The following is a 16,444-nucleotide window of genomic DNA, read 5'->3' as shown; positions in this document are numbered from 1 at the left end:
ATAGGGACCGAGACGCCATCCTCCAGGCGGCAAGGGTCTCCCCGCCTGTCAAAATTCAGAACTCCACTTTGGCTTTCTTTCCGGACTACACGGCGGAGGTGGCTAGGCGCAGGAAGTCATTCACGGATGTGAAGAAAGCACTACGAGACAAAGGCCTACAATATTCCATGCTTTTCCCTGCCAAACTGCGCGTCGTGGCCGAAGGGAAGACGTGGTTTTTCGACATGCCGGAGGTAGCTAGAGACTGGCTTGATGGATGGAGGCAGGTGGGCCGGCCAAACCGCCCGCGCGGGGACCAGGGGCGCCGACACAGCGGAGAACCAGCGGATCGGCCGTCGAGGAGCCCCGCGAACGAAGAGGGCGCGACAGCACTGGACTCGGATTTTGAAAGGGACCCCTTTGACTCTGGACAACCTGTAAAGGACTGATTTGTCTGGGCGCCCAGCGGGACAATGCAATCTGAGCCTTGGGAACTTGATGCTGATGGAGCTGAGTAGGGCGGGCATCGGCTGATACCTGTAGGGGGCTCACCTACCCCACGAGCAAGTAAGGTGAACGGGGATGGGATTAAGCACTCTGCCGAGGGGATGCGGGCGGGTTCGAGTCCGTGGAGCAGGGTAGCAGGGAGGGGGAGGGGGGGTTGGATTGTTTTGTTCTGGTTATTATTGTTAGTCATCATCTATTCACTGTGGCACATGGTCCGAACACAGGCTGTACACTCGAGGTTCCCCAACGCGCGTCCTTCTGTAGGTGTCCCGCTTCGACTCCACATGTCCATTATACTGAACATAGCCCCGTATGGCCCAACAAGCTAGCGAAACACCCGCGGGCTCTGGCCTGCCACTGACAGTGGTGTCTCCCTTAAAACTGCTCACATGGAATGTCAGGGGTCTGGGGGACAAGATTAAGCGGGGATTGGTTCTTCAGACCATCAAACGCCACGGACCTGACTTGGTGATGTTGCAAGAAACGCACCTTGCTGGGTCTACATGCAAAGCGCTCGATAGGCGGGGATATGCCATGGAGGTACATGCAGAGTTCACCACGGGATCCAGGGGCACCGGGATACTCCTTAAGAAGAACTCCCCCTTTATGGTGGAAAGCCGCAAGAGGGATGATCAGGGTCGTTTTGCGGCGATCTTTGGCCAGTGGGAGGGGAGGCCCCTCAACATAGTGTCAGTATACATCCCACCAGCGCTACACTCTACGGCCCTGCCGGCGCTGGGTCAATTCCTACTCGACCTCCCAGAAGGTGACATGATCATTGGGGGGGACTTTAACGCCATATCTGACCCGCTGTTGGACACCTTTCCCGTACGGGAACGCTTGAGAGGGACGGCCACGCTCCCTAGCTTTCTGACGGCGTTGGGCCTCGCTGATGTTTGGCGTCAATTAAATCCCACGACAACTCAGTACACACACTACTCAGCTGCACACAACAGCCTTTCGCGCATTGACTACCTTTTCTTTTTAGGGTTGGGGCTGGGCATGGTGGACAAATTAGAGATCTTGCCTAGAGGTGTATCTGATCACTCCCCATTGTCCCTTCACATCACGACTAAAGAGAGGAGACGCGCCAGGATCTATCCAATCTACCCCAATTACTTACAGATCCCGGGTGTTCGGAAGAAGCTTAAGTTGGCCTCCTCACACTACTTTACGGAGAATATAGGCACAGTCGCCTCGCCCTCGGTGCTTTGGGAGGCGTACAAAACAGTCTTGCGCGGCACAGCGATAGCGGCCATTTCAGGGCATAAACGTGACTCCAGACACGACCTCACCCAGTTAGAATTGGCATTACATGCCGCGACTGCAACACACATGGCCGATCCCACCCCTGCCAATACTCATGCTTTGCACCTCAGTCAACAAAAGTACTTATCTCATCTTACAACGGTGACCAAGGGACACCTGGCAGCCACAGCGCACAGGATATATGACCTGGGCGATAAAGCCGGGAGGATGCTGGCGTGGCTAGATAAAAAGAGTGGATGTAATAAAGGTATTCAGAGGCTGTACACACGGGATGGCCGACTGCAGACACACCCTGAGCAGATAGTTCACACTCTGGCAAGACATTATCAAGACATATACACACCGGCACGGGAGGTCACGGAAAGGGAGGCGTTAGTGTCACTTAGTAACATAGCAGTCCCCGAGCTTTCGCAGGAAGCACAACAGGAACTGGACACTGACCTGACCGCAGATGAAATCCAATTGGCAATACAGTCGTTACGATCTGGAAAGGCGTTGGGTCCCAACGGAATACCCGTGGAATGGTACAAAGCGTCGGCTTCCCTGTTGAGCAAACCTCTGCTCGATATGTATGTGGAGAGTTTGGCCAAGGCTGAACTCCCTCTGGACCAACGCATAGCCACGATAGTAGCCATTCCTAAGCCTGACAAGCCGCTGACGGCGTGCTCCTCGTACCGACCTATCTCCCTGCTCAACCTGGAAGCAAAGATCCTAGCGAAACTTTTGGCCTGTCGCCTGATTAAGCATCTACAGACCCTGATACACCCCGATCAATCGGGCTTCATGCCGCACAGAAGTACGGCACTGAATTTGCGGAGAGTCCATGGAGTCCTGGCGCGAGCGCATCTCCTCTCGGACCAGGCGGTCATATTGTCCCTGGACGCCAAGATGGCGTTTGATCTGGTGGAATGGGAATATCTCTTTGCAGTCCTTGCCCGTATGGGCTTCGGCCCAAAATTTGTAGCGTGGATACGGCTACTATATAGGTCGCCCATGGCACAAGTGGTGGCGAACGGCCACATTTCGCAAACTTTCCCCCTGGGGCGAGGGACCCGGCAGGGGTGCCCGCTGTCACCCTTGCTCTTTGCACTGGTGCTAGAACCTCTGGCTATTCTGCTCAGGGCAACGCCACTGTTTAGGGGCATCACCTGGGAGGACGGCTGGGAGGATAGTGTATCCTTGTATGCGGATGACATGCTGATCTACATGACCAATCCCAATGAAGGTATTCCTGCCCTGCTGGCTCTGTGTGACGAGCACGGGAAGGCGTCCGGCTACACCCTGAATTGGTCCAAATCCATACTATTCGTCCTTCGGGGCCAGACACCCTTGTTGAGGCCTGACTGCCCCCTGCAATTAGCGGACGGCTCCTTTAAGTACCTAGGTATTGGGGGGGCGCTAGAGGGCGCCGGGCAAGATGGCCGCACGTGAGTGAGGCTCTGCCAAGACCATCTAAAATTCGTTCATTTATCCTGCACAATCCGACTCCTGAGCCCTGTAACTACGCTGTCGGACCCCGCTCACACTGGGGGCTCGCTGAGACGCTTTTCTCCAGATCGGCGGCTGTGTGGAGCGTACCCGGGACCGAGCTGCCCAACGCCGGGATCCCGCTGGTGGAGTCGTCTTCGGCCCCTGTGGAGAAGCCGTCCAGCTGCTGCCTGTGCTGGTGACTCTGCCGCCTGGACAACGCGGCGCCCGATAACTGAGGTGGCGGAACCGGTGACCTGTATCTGTGGAGGCGCCAAGACAACGACCGGCCTGGACCCGACCCTGCTGGTGGCGGTGAGTGGGGCGGGGTGCTACGCAAGCCCGGGGCTGCGGAGGCGGCGCCGGGCCGCGCTGGACCGCGCCGCGCGAGCTGCGGCTGGCGGGAGCACGGGGGGGGCCGCAGCGAGGTGGAGTGGCGGCGCGGTGGCTCTGAATAGAGCGGCTGGACAGGCGACGCTTTCTGGGGGTAGAGTCACTGGAGCGGACGGTACTGCTGTGCTGGATGATTGTGAGCCTGCAGCGCATCCGCCATTTTATGGCTCCGGGCCCCCATCCCATTTAGAGGACTGACGCTGGAGGGTGGAAACTCACTGGTGCTCCCAATTGCCAGCGTGAGGGCTGTCAGGAAGAGTGAACCCGGTCTGTGGCCCTAGCGATATATCCACTTACTCGCTTGGGGGACTATTAGACTGCCATTTAACGTGAGAGTTGTGAAGCTGCGGCAGGGTCGATTTGGCGCGCTTTCCCCACCGGGTGCGGTGAGCCTAACTCCCCTGAGCTGGAGTTTGCTGCGGAGGCCTGGGCCAGCGCCTGGTTGTGGGACAGCTAGTATATGCTCTGGGATTGATAAGGGCGTCTTGCATGATATACCTGCCTAGCATTACTGCACCTACGTCGGGACTGCGTTGCTTACCACCATGGGCAGGACGGAGAGGAATCAACCGAAAATCACTTTCGAGGCGAAAAAAACCATGCTTATGGCTACCCAGGCGCCAACGGACTCTGAGCAGGTGGGGGCAGTTGGGGGCACCCCGAATTTGGAGTCTACGCTGATGGCTATGCAAAAGACACTCCAATCCATTGAAGGCACCATGGAGTCAGTTAATCACCGCATAGACCACATGGCAACGCAATTTGACCGCCAAAACGAGCGGATGGCGGAAGTGGAACAAAGGGTATCTGCCACCGAAGATGGCCTGGCCACGGTCTCGTCTAAAGTTTTCAGCATGGAGAGAGTGTTGGCGGTCATACAGGCAAAAAACGAGGAATTGGAAGGGAGGTCAAGAAGGAATAATATTCGCGTCACGGGCCTGCCAGAATCGACGAATGTTGGAAGAATGGAGGACTACATGGAACGTATGCTCATCGACATATTTGGGGCTCACCAACTGTCTCGTGTCTTCATAGTGGAACGAGCCCATCGCTCCCTGGCTAAGCGTCCTCCGCCCGGGGCACAGCCGCGACCTATCGTGGCCAGGGTCCTGAACTATAGGGACCGAGATACTATCCTACGCCTTGCGAGGGAAAAGGGCTCCATAGAATATCAGGGTAACAAACTTGAGTTCTATCCTGACTTCACCATGGCGGTGCAGACTGCCCGCAAAGAATTTGCCGCGGTAAAACAACTGCTGCGTACTGAGGACATTATATATGCCATGCTGTATCCTGCCCGCCTTCGGATCGGTCCCCCTGCGGATAATAAGATTTTTTCCTCCCCTAAGGCGGCCATGGATTACGCCAAAAAACTCAAACAACGTAATAGAGAGCCGAATGAACGTCGTGATGGCGAGGATGAGCGGCAGGATGAAGTTGCTTAACCTGTTGCATGCAATTGTTACGGGAGGGGCATAACTGAGCAGTACTGCAATGAGACACATGCACAGTTTGGAAGCTGGTGGCTGAAGCCGCCTCTCACGGTGCCCCAATGCCTGGACTGACTTACTCTGCCGACATGGCTGTTATAGTGAGATGGTCGCTCAGGCCTGTGATGGCTCTACTGAGGATGATGTGTTTGCCATTGTCTGGGCTGTATCTCCTGTAGGCTCTGTGGGAGGCCGGACTAGATGTATAGTGCCCAGGGGGGGCATGTACGCCTGCTGCGCTGATCATTAATAGTGTTGTCCGCTGCAATTAATGCTCCTACTGGCCTTGCACACAACTTTTGGTGACATATGGTAATGTGCTGATTTTTGAATTTCGGATTGCTGATTGTTTATTCCTTTGGCCACGAGGTTGGGCTTGAGGGATTGAGGATTTTGTTATTGAGAATGGTCTACACTCTCGTCAGCTTTCTGGCGGGGGTGGAGTGCCGCTACGCCCCCAGATATGGGAGATCCCCACGCACAGTTGTTTGCATTGTTGGGGGTTGCAAGGGGGGGGGGGGTATGGGATGGCTTTGGCGAATTGGGTATGCTGAAGTGGGTGGAGGGATGGGGGATGGGTTTTTGGTGTTTACAGGGGGGTCGTTGTTTTTCCTGGTCAAAGCTGGGGGATCTGAGATACCTTTGGGAGGTGTTCAGAGCTTCTGGAGTGGGTGCGGTGTTCGTTGTAGGGGAGCTCATGTCCTTACTAGGACGCTGGACACAGAGTGTTGGGTCATCGGGTGGGAGTTGGCGGGGGTATGTTGGATGATGGGTTGCTTGAAGATTTGGCGATATGGATAGGGGGGGTAAACTCACGTGTGTAACTTGGAATGTGAGGGGTCTCAATAGGCCACAAAAGACACGACAAATGCTTGCTTTTTTAAATAGACATGGCGCTCAGGTGGTTTTTCTTCAGGAAACACACCTTCGGGGTAAGGCGGCTGAACTGGTGGGCAAGCAGTGGGCGGGGGTACGACTGGCTACGGCCTACTCCTCTTATGCTCGAGGGGTGATGATTCTAATAAAGAGAAATGTCCCATTTGAAGTACTTCATGAGGAGATAGATCAGGATGGTAGATATGTCATTGTACAGGGTAAATTATGTGGTACGCTGATCACTCTCCTCAACGTGTATGGACCGAATGTCGATGATCCTGATTTCTTTGTTACACTCTGGAACAAACTTTATCTGCTTCCTCCATCGGCTATCCTGTGTGGAGGGGATTGGAATGTCACGCTAGATGCCGAATTGGACAAGAAACAGGACAGGCCCTATGTGCGCAAGAAAGCGGTGGACGCGGTATGTGAGGGTGTTAGTGGGCTGCAATTGTTGGATATCTGGAGATTGAAGTATCCGGGCAAGCGGGAGGGAACGTGTTACACGTCTGCGCATGATACGTGGTCGCGATTGGATTACTGGCTAGTGACTCGTGATGTGAGCGGTTGGGTGATGGGAGTTGAACATTTGCCTCGTACTATCTCTGACCATGCGCCTGTTAAATTAGTGCTGCAGCTACCATCGCATGTTCCTGCTCCGTTCACTTGGCGTCTTTCCCCTGGCGTGTTGACTGATCAGGTGTTGAGTGAGCGGCTGAGGCAGATAATCGAGGAGTTTTTCATGCACAATGTGGGGTCTGTTGACACGATGAGTACAGTGTGGGAGGCCTTTAAGGTGACGGTGAGGGGGGCGTGTATTGGTCTAAGATCAGGGGTGCTCACGTCTATAAGGGATTCCATGGCTAGGCTGGAGAGAGAGTTGCTAGTTTTGGAGAGGCGACTGGAGGTGTGTGCGGAGGTCGCATTGCTGGCTGACATTAGATCCAAAGTCACTGAATATAACGACTTGGCGGAGCAAGAGGTGAAATTCCTGTCCAAACATGCTACAGCTAGGTATTACGGTGAAGGGGGTAGGCCGGGAAAGGGGCTAGCGGATCGGGTTAGGGACCCCTGGGCACGCCACTGCACAGTGCAGGAGATTGAAGATCAGGGGGGCGTAGTGACTGGCGCGGACGGTATTCTCGCCTGCTTTGCAAAACATTATGCGCAGCTCTACGAGCACAGGGACACGGCAGAGGAGGAGGAAGTGGATCGATACCTAGAGGACATCGCCTTGGTATGGCTGTCCAGGGGCCAGCAGGAATTCCTTATGCATCCTATCACGGCGGCCGAATTTAGGGACGCAATTGCTGCTCTCCCGAGTGGGAAGGCGGCTGGCACGGATGGCCTTCCCTCCGAATTCTATAAGGCATATGCAGATTTGCTGATCCCGCAATTGGCATTGGTCTTGGAGGAGGCATTTGAATGCGGACGGCTCCCGGCGACAATGAGAGAGGCGTTGTTGGTAGCATTGCCTAAACCAGGGAAGCCCCCGAACAAGTGTGATTCGTATCGGCCCCTTTCCCTCATGAACACCGATGTTAAGATAATTGCCAAAGTTTTAGCCACAAGATTGCGTTTACTTCTGCCAGTCATGGTGCTGCCTGATCAGTCGGGATTTGTTCCCCTCAGGTCCACCACTCACAATTTGAGGGCTCTGTTTGCTGGGCTACACCTGCTTAAACCGGAGCTGGCCGCGGTGGCAGTCATGCTGGACGCCGCCAAGGCTTTCGATTCGGTGGCATGGAAGTACATGCTGGCTATCCTGCGCCGGATGGGGGTGCCTTTCTTTTTTATATCGCTGATTGCCCTTTTGTATACTGCGCCCACAGCGAGAGTTAGGGTCAACGGTCATGTTTCCTCCCCATTTCCGATTCAGAGGGGGACGAGGCAGGGATGCCCTCTCTCACCCTTGCTTTTTGCTATCATGATGGAACCTTTGGCATGTATCTTACGGCAGAGGTATGCGGAGGCGGCGCTAAAGTTCCCACTTAGGTCTTTGGCCGTGTCAATGTATGCCGACGACATGGTCCTCTACATCAGGGACCCGGTGCTCCATCTGGAAAGCATACTCCCGGGAATTCATTAAGTTTGGTCACCACTCCGGACTGACCATCAATTGGGACAAATCTGTGGTGTTGCCTCTCACGGACGCAACTCATCAAATTCCCTTGGAATTCCCGCTGGAATGGGCAACAGAATCGGTTCGATATCTAGGCATCTGGGTGCATAGGGACTGTCAAGAAGTTATAAGGGCTAATTATGGCGTTGCCATCTCTAAATTGGAGGATCAGGTGGCGCGATGGACTCGTCTTCCACTGACCCTGGCGGATCGAGTGTCCCTGATTAAAATGGTAGTGCTGCCGAAATTTCTTTATCTTTTTGTCAACATTCCTGTCCCGCTGAAGTCGCATTTCTTTGCTAGGATGCGGTCCCTTTTGATATCTCTCACCTGGGCTGGTAAGAAGCCGCGGGTAACGTGGGAGGTATTGACCAAACCATATGAACTGGGGGGGTTCGCCATACCAGACATAAAGCTCTATTATCTCTGCGCGCAAGCGCATTTTGCGATCTACTGGATGAACGCTCCACCGTACACCCCGCATGTTGCGCTTGAGGCCAGTGCTGTTCTGCCACGTCCCCTGAGGGCCATGATCGTTAACGACCATTCGGTGTTTGAGAAGGGGGAGATTGACACGGTGCGAATCACGGCGACCGCCTGGGAGGACCTGGGTAGACGAGCTGACAGGTTGCCGTTATATGCGCCGGCTATGCCACTGCTCTATCACTCTGGTATTTAAGTATCAGGTGAGATTGGTGGATTACAGGTTCTAAGGGAAGCTGGACTACAAACAATGGGGGACCTCTTCCCCGGGGCATCGTTTATATCATTACAGGCTATGACAGCTCGCTCAACTAGTGTTGGTATGGCTACCTTTATCTACGTTAGGCTTCGGGCTGCTGTACGTGATCTGTTTTCGACATACCCGGGGGAACCATTAACGCTTGGGGCCTTACAATTGCTTTACACCGCTACGGACAGGACTAAATTGCTGTCTAAATTATATAGGGCAGCGCAGGAAGATGAGGGAGGGGGCGCAGTCCTAGCAAGGGCCAGATGGGATAGGAGCCTCCCAGAACCGCTGAGTGATGACGAATGGACCGAATGTTGTACTATGACTGGGGGATATGTGATTAATGGCAATTTCCGCCTTCTGCATTATAAATTTCTGCATCAGTGGTACTACACGCCGGTTCAGCTGCTTCGATTTGGCCTTCGGGCTGCTGCTCAGTGTGTCCGTTGCGGTGCTGACGATGCTGATTTTGTGCACCTGGCCTGGGGATGCTCGCGGGTGTATGGCTTCTGGAAGGAGGTGACTGAGAAGCTGTCTGTCATGACGTCGACTGAAGTTGCGCTAGATGTGCGCCTCTGTCTTTTGGGGATAGCTTCTGGGGTACCAGCGACGGCAAGGCGGTTTGTGGTGTTGGCGCTCCAATTGGCTAAGAGGAGAGTTGCTTTGGGATGGGGAGGGAGGAGAGCGCCTGATGTGCAGCAGTGGCTGACGGACATGGCTTACTGCAGGGACCAACTGAACACTTACTATGAGGGACTGCCAGCGAAGTCGAGACCACGGGATGTATGGGCTCCGTTTACACTTTATATGCTGTCCCTAGCTGACACTGATAGTGAGAGGAGTGTGAGTGCTGACCTGTTAGAGGGAGGCGGTGAATCTGAATGAGTGGTACCTAGGTAAGGGAGGGGCGATTGTCCTGTGTAGTAGGCATGAGCTATGGAACTAATTGTATGTCCCCTATACGCTAAGAAAGGTTGGCGTGGCCTAACTGCCTTGCAAGTCCCCGCTATTGTGTGTGCCCGGTTGGACAGAATAATTACACAATGACTCCCTGTAGATGACCTTATTGCCGCTTTTGGGATTGAGTGCCTCTTGGACACTGTGCCTTACGAACTCGGAATGCCCACAAGGACCAGGACTAGGGGGGGTTGGGGGGTAGTTGGGATTTGTTGTTGCTTGACTTTGTTTCTGCAAAAACCTTGAAAATGAGACCGAGATCACATGAGGGTGATACGGCCGTAGTCCTCCAGTGTACTGTCACTATTGCATTCAGAACCTTTGTCGTGCCTTCATGAGCTGTGCCTTTTCAAATTGTGCTTTTGCAACAATGAAGTATGTTGTGTTCAGCTCGTCTATCTCGAATGGTACACTGATTGCGGCCGGCCCTACCAGTGGGTTGTAGGCACACCGCTGTGTATATGTGTGATGTGCAATAAAGGTCTTTCAAAAAAAAAAAAAAAAAAAAAAAAAAGTACCTAGGTATTATCATCACCGCAAGTGCGGCGGACTTCTACACGGCGAACCTGGTGCCACCTCTGACGCGTTTACGTGCGGACGTTAAATATTGGGCTACTCTTCCGCTGACCCTCCTAGGGCGGGCAGCGTTATTTAAAATGATGGCACTTCCTAGGTTTCTCTACGTGTTGGAAAACGCCCCCCACGTGGTGGCTCCGCGCTACTTCCGCCAGGTGGCCGCGCAGGTATCTGCCCTGTTGTGGAGCAACGGCCCAGCCCGTATAGCGCATGCAAAATTGGTCCAGGGCTGGTACGACGGAGGGATCGCCCTTCCCAACCTTCAATTGTATTATTGGGCATCCCAACTTAAGGTGATTAATTGCTGGATCCATGTTCCGCGGGATGACCCCGCTTATAGAGCGGACTGGTCGCAGTTAGGAACGGATGGCATGCTGTCGGTATTATACAACCACTCACGGGTTCGTACGTTGCTTGGCCCAACGTTGCACACGGCTACCCTATGGCATGCGGCACAAACTCGTATGGGATGGAAGGGGAAGATCACTAAAATGACACCGCTGTGGGACGCGAAGTCTCTAGGGAACTTGAGATCCAGCAAAGGTTTTGCACGTTGGGATCAAATTGGGATCTCGGTAGTGGGAGACCTCTGGGAGCAGGGCTCGGTAATTGCATTCTCACAGCTACAGCAACAGTATGGTATGGGCCCCACTGAAACGTTCAGATATGTGCAGGTTCGTCACGCCCTCCTTCAAGCCATTCCGCCTGATACCACACTTCCAGAATCGTCACCTTTGGAGGACAGGTTATTGACGGAATTTATGGAACAGAAGGCAACCTCTCTTACGTACAAGAAACTGGTTAACAATCTGGCAATCCCCACGCAGAAACTTAGAGAGAGGTGGGTTGAAGATGTAGGGGACATGGATGACACTGAGTGGAATGAGGCGCTGGCGTCACCGAGGGAAGTGGGCATATCGGCTAGGTTCAGATTAGTCCAGCTCAAGATCTTGCACCGCACCTATTACACCAGGACACTTCTACACAGGATACAGAGGGCACCACACCCCTTCTGTCTAAGAGGCTGTGGGGAGGAGGGTACATTTCTCCATACACTCTGGGACTGCCCATTGATTCGGGAAGTCTGGAGACGAGTCATGCGCACGTTATCCCAAGTCCTAGGGGTGTCTCTTCCTCCTGAACCCCGTAAATGCCTATTGAACATCTGGGACCCCACAGACCTGAACAGGTATGGAAAGTTGTGGGTCACGTTAGCTGTGACAGTAGCAAAAAAAGACATTGCACAGAAGTGGGGAGCCCCAGACGTGCCTACGGTGCAGGGCTGGATCAGAAATATGGACATTCTGCTGGTGAAGGAGAGGGCGGTGTATGTGTTGCGGGCTTGTCCCCGTAAATGGAATAAAGTGTGGTTGCCTTGGAACAAATACAGGGGGGAGCCATGTGCACCCCTGCCAGAGGACGAAGATGTGGAATCGGATGAAGAAGATGAATAGGAGGGAGGGACTGATATGTAATACTATGAGTTGTGGGGGGATGGAGCGGGACCTGGAGGACACCATTGAACGCATATACGGACTGTGTGCAGTAGATGGGAACTTGTCTGTGTATGGCTACGACGTTCTCATGTGATGATGACACCTGTTAGGTTTTCACAGTTATGAGTTTAGTTCTATTTGCTGAATTTGCTAAGCGTTCAGGGCTGTACACTCAATGGCTGAACTGCGCACTGGACCAGAACTGAAAGCTTTGTCGAATGTACATGCCTTCTGAGCTATACTGTTTCTTTCATTCTAGTCTGTACTAGTATAATTACCACATACGTTTGAAAATGCTGAGACTTCACCGGATCCTGATTTGCTTTGGGTAATAATGAGAAACTAAGAGTCACTGATGTGAATGTAAATGTTTTCTATGCCTTCTTGACAATAAAATGTTTTTAAAAAAAAATAAAAAAATAAAAATATTCAGTCTGATGCTTGGGGATATTTCATGGTAAGGAATCTGCGGATAGAAGTCTTTATCAGATATATGATTTGGTACAACCAGTATATTGCTTTCAGGTGCTAACTTCCATTTCAGCTATATAGAAGAAGCTACATTGGCTACTTATTTATTGATGTGCCAAAATCAGGGCCAAGCCCTTTTCTATCACTCTATTTAACTTGAAAAGGCTCTCTTTCTTTAAGACAGGCTCCTTACCAGCTTCCTTCAATTCAGAGCCAAATTACTTCTGGTGGTTTCGGTTTTCATGTACTCTCCCGCTAGGCTGCTCTTTCTAGGTTCTCACCCCTAGACTGCCGAATACTCTGCCTATTAGTACAAAGCTGATTGGATATCATCTATTAGTTAAAAAAGCAATTTAAGCCCATCTCCTCTGTTAAAGCGATATTGGGTTGCAAGTCCCTTTAAATCAATATGTCATACATTAATTTTTTCAGTTCACTCATTCATTCATTCATACATTCATTCATTCATTCCTCTAACACTGGGTGATCCCTACAAACCAGGGGCTTCTGTAGCCCAAGCTCCACCATTGATGTGATCGTAGCTAACAAAGCAGGGAATAATCTAGTTCTGGATCTAGTTTGGTTTTGAATATTCTATTACCCTTTGAACTGGTCCTCACAAGTAGGATAGGATAGGATATATGTTTGTATAGCGCTCGAATGCCGTGGTGTCTTGGCGCTGGTGTGTATGGAAGAGGTACAGCCTATGTTACAGGAGCTAGATTGAGGTAAACAGCCAAGTTTTCAGATCTTTCCTAAAGGAATGTCGTTTTGACTGAAATCTCATGGCTGTTGGCATTTTGTTCCATAACTCTGCTGCACAGTTTGAAAAAGTTCTTCCACCCCATCTCACTCGCCTAATCCTATCAATCTGGAGAAGGCCCAGATTACTGGATTTTAGGGCCCGAGCAGGGGTTGGGCCCAGATGTGTGCAAGTTGTTTTTCTTTGAAGAAGTCTTTCGAGTCACAACGTATTGTGACTCGTCTTCTTGCCAGTAATGCGCATGGTCATTGACTCCATTGTTAAGATTGTTTTCCCGCACTGTGGGTAAGGATGGAATGTGAAGCTAAGCAATATATAATGTGATGTTCATGCATAAAATGAAAGGAGAAAAGTAAGATGCATTATTTTGCTTCAAGCATTATTTTGGTGTTGAAGCTGCTTTTTTATTGTGCTACTAGACAATGCATTACTTTCGGCTGTTTCTACACACAATTAACGACTCACCACAGTTAGGGCAATATAAGAGTGCCTTGTTGTTCCATGCCATTTGTAGATGACATGATGTTTCATTCTCACTGTACCAGTAGATATTGAGCACATTTGCTTCCATGCAAGTTAAGACACTTATCCCTCTAAGGTGAGTGGTATTGCTTGTACCACATTACTTGTGCACTCATCCAATCCTGCTCTGTAAATTTAATCTGATGTATGTTTGAATCATGTGCACACTCTCATAATTCTGCTCTGAAAAACTAACTAACACACTCAGGTGGATGGCATGACGAGTCTGTATCACGTTGCATGTGCAGTCACTCAATCCTGCGCCAAATCAAATCTAATCAAAATTTCTCTAACATGCATAGTTAATTAAAGCCATTACATGAGAAAAACAGCCCTCGAGGAGTCCCCTACTATAGAGAAAATCTAAGATAAATAACACAAGATCACAGGTCCCGGTGCTAATTTCCCTATAAATAGTAAAACGTAATTACCTATCAATATAAACAATGAACCAAGAATGTTACCTTAACTCAGTTAAAATACGAATACTGCTCCAGAACACTGCCACTCTCAGGTGAGTGGCAATGCTTTGTTTGTAACACGTTATCAGTGCATTCACAATCTTGTGTCAGAAAACATAACATTCTAGGGCGAGTGCCATGACATCTGAATCACTGTATCATGTTGTGTTCTCATTCACATAAACTTGTGTAAGAAAACTACCACTCACGGCTTGCCAGTCTCACATTGTGCTCAATAGCACAACCCAGTTCACTCTCTTGCAAAATATTCTATATTATAAAACAAAGTTGTCGGACATAAAATAAATGTGTTCGGCATGCGTACCATTCCACAATCCTGGCCCCTCATGGGCAACATAGGTTGATTCCTGATGATTTGAGAAATTATTTTACTAATTAGTGGGAAGCCGTATTTTCTATCACATCCTAGATGCCTATAGGAACATGGTTGCAATATTGCACCTTTCAGGAAATTAGGGGACAGCCCATACAAATTTACATTTGAAAGGTGTGGACTGATCTATAAAGTTCTATTAGTGTTTACAGCCCAATCAGGCATCACCAAACAAAGAAGCATTCCAAAACATGTATTGGTGGAGATTGTGAGAATGGGTAGGAGGGCACTCTTTACTTTTGAGTGGATGGCCACAACGGTCTACTACCTGAAGACTCAGTGCCACCAACTCTTGGATAAAAACGCCCTTCCTTGTTATAGGCCTCTTTATTTTCTAATGTATGACCTCATTCCAAAACATTAGCCATCCCTCATACACTGCCCCAAATATCCTTGTGAAAAGATCTCTTTTGTAGAGTCTCGAGTCACCCTCATTATTATGTAGTTGTCAACGCAATGGGCACTGAAACTGAGCACTTTGAGAGAGCGCCAAACAGAAGTAAAATTTGTAGGGGTGTATCATATGTACAAGTAGTTAACACCCGCATATATAGAGGATTTACTAATCGTGTTCAAATGCAATGTAGGGCTGAGAACTAATGTACTTGGTATTAGAATTACATGGAGAGCTAATGTTAAGAGTTTGAAAATCAATAATGCCGTTTTAACATAGAGATGTTGTTGGATGTGAAGTCTTTCATTAATAAGAGATGTGTTTTAATAGATCATCATTGTGACTCTAGATCTGCTTTATTAAATTTCATAAGTTGTACCTTTTAAACGTGATGAATTTGCTTGAAGTAGAAATGTATTTTGCTTTAAAGATGGAGGCTTAAAGAATGAAAGAGATTGTTTATGCTATGATGTTGGGCACATAAACGTGCAGAGGCCCAGTTCATGAAAATCGTGTAGGCCTGATCGAAGATGCCTTGCTTAGCATTAAATCGTAGAAATGTTTTTGGAGAAAGCTGCCTTTAGCTAAAGTCAATTGCAACATTTAGAAATTGTGAGCCGATTCACATGTATCCCTTTGCAGGTGCAGGACCAAGTAGATAGTGGAGTAGAAGGGCCCATTGTGTATGAATGTTAGGATACTAGGCTCAGACATGGAGGAGTAGCCGAGGAATTTAAGAAAGCAACTTGAAGCGAAGGAGAGCCTGGGACCCAAGGACGTTTTAACGGACAAGGATGGAAAGGAGCCATAATGGAAAAATCTGAAGACCAACACCTTCGAGAGGGGCGTACCTGAAGGCGTGTCGTCCGCATTGTGGGTTTTTGTATTAGGGACAGCACCCCGAAGGAGAGGTTAGAGTAGATGAGCCGAGGAGCGAGAGGGAGCAGTTGACCAGGCAGAGAGCTTAGCTATGGCTGAGGAGTCTTTAGACTAAGTCGAGAGAAAGTGAGTGAACTTCTTTGGAAGTCGCCACGGCTGACACCTTTATTAGATTGGGCTATTGTTGAGTAGGGATGTCACATAGACAGATTAACCTGAATTTATACCTTTTATCAATGCATACTAAAACTCAGGTTATAGCAATCCTTGTTAGCCTGATGATTCTTGAATTGATTCTTGTATTGTTCCTGAGCGGTCTGAGACTCTTCCGTAGGATTATGTTTTTATTAGTAACTCTTTATCTTCTAAATCTTTTGCTGAGGTGTTTATACATCCAGTTGTTTTTGGATTTGTAATAAATAGTCGGTGGTTCTTTGGGGGAAACAGTGGGAATCGTTACATTGATTGACTATTGTTAGATAGATTGCCTAATTCATTCTATGACAGGTAAAAAGGTCCAGTCGACCTGAGACGGGATTCTGGAGAATGATATGCAGACTCTAGAAGGAAAATCCCGCCCTTTCAACATTCACACTTAAGCACAAATGTCTTTCACAAACCACAGACGATTTACAATCCTGATACTTGGCAAAATTGAAGAAGTTCACAATACATCCAGACCTAATGCTGTTTAC

Source organism: Lissotriton helveticus, chromosome 12, assembly GCF_964261635.1.
Source record: "Lissotriton helveticus chromosome 12, aLisHel1.1, whole genome shotgun sequence".
In the NCBI taxonomy this organism is placed as follows: domain Eukaryota; kingdom Metazoa; phylum Chordata; class Amphibia; order Caudata; family Salamandridae; genus Lissotriton; species Lissotriton helveticus.
This window is presented reverse-complemented; position numbering follows the sequence as displayed.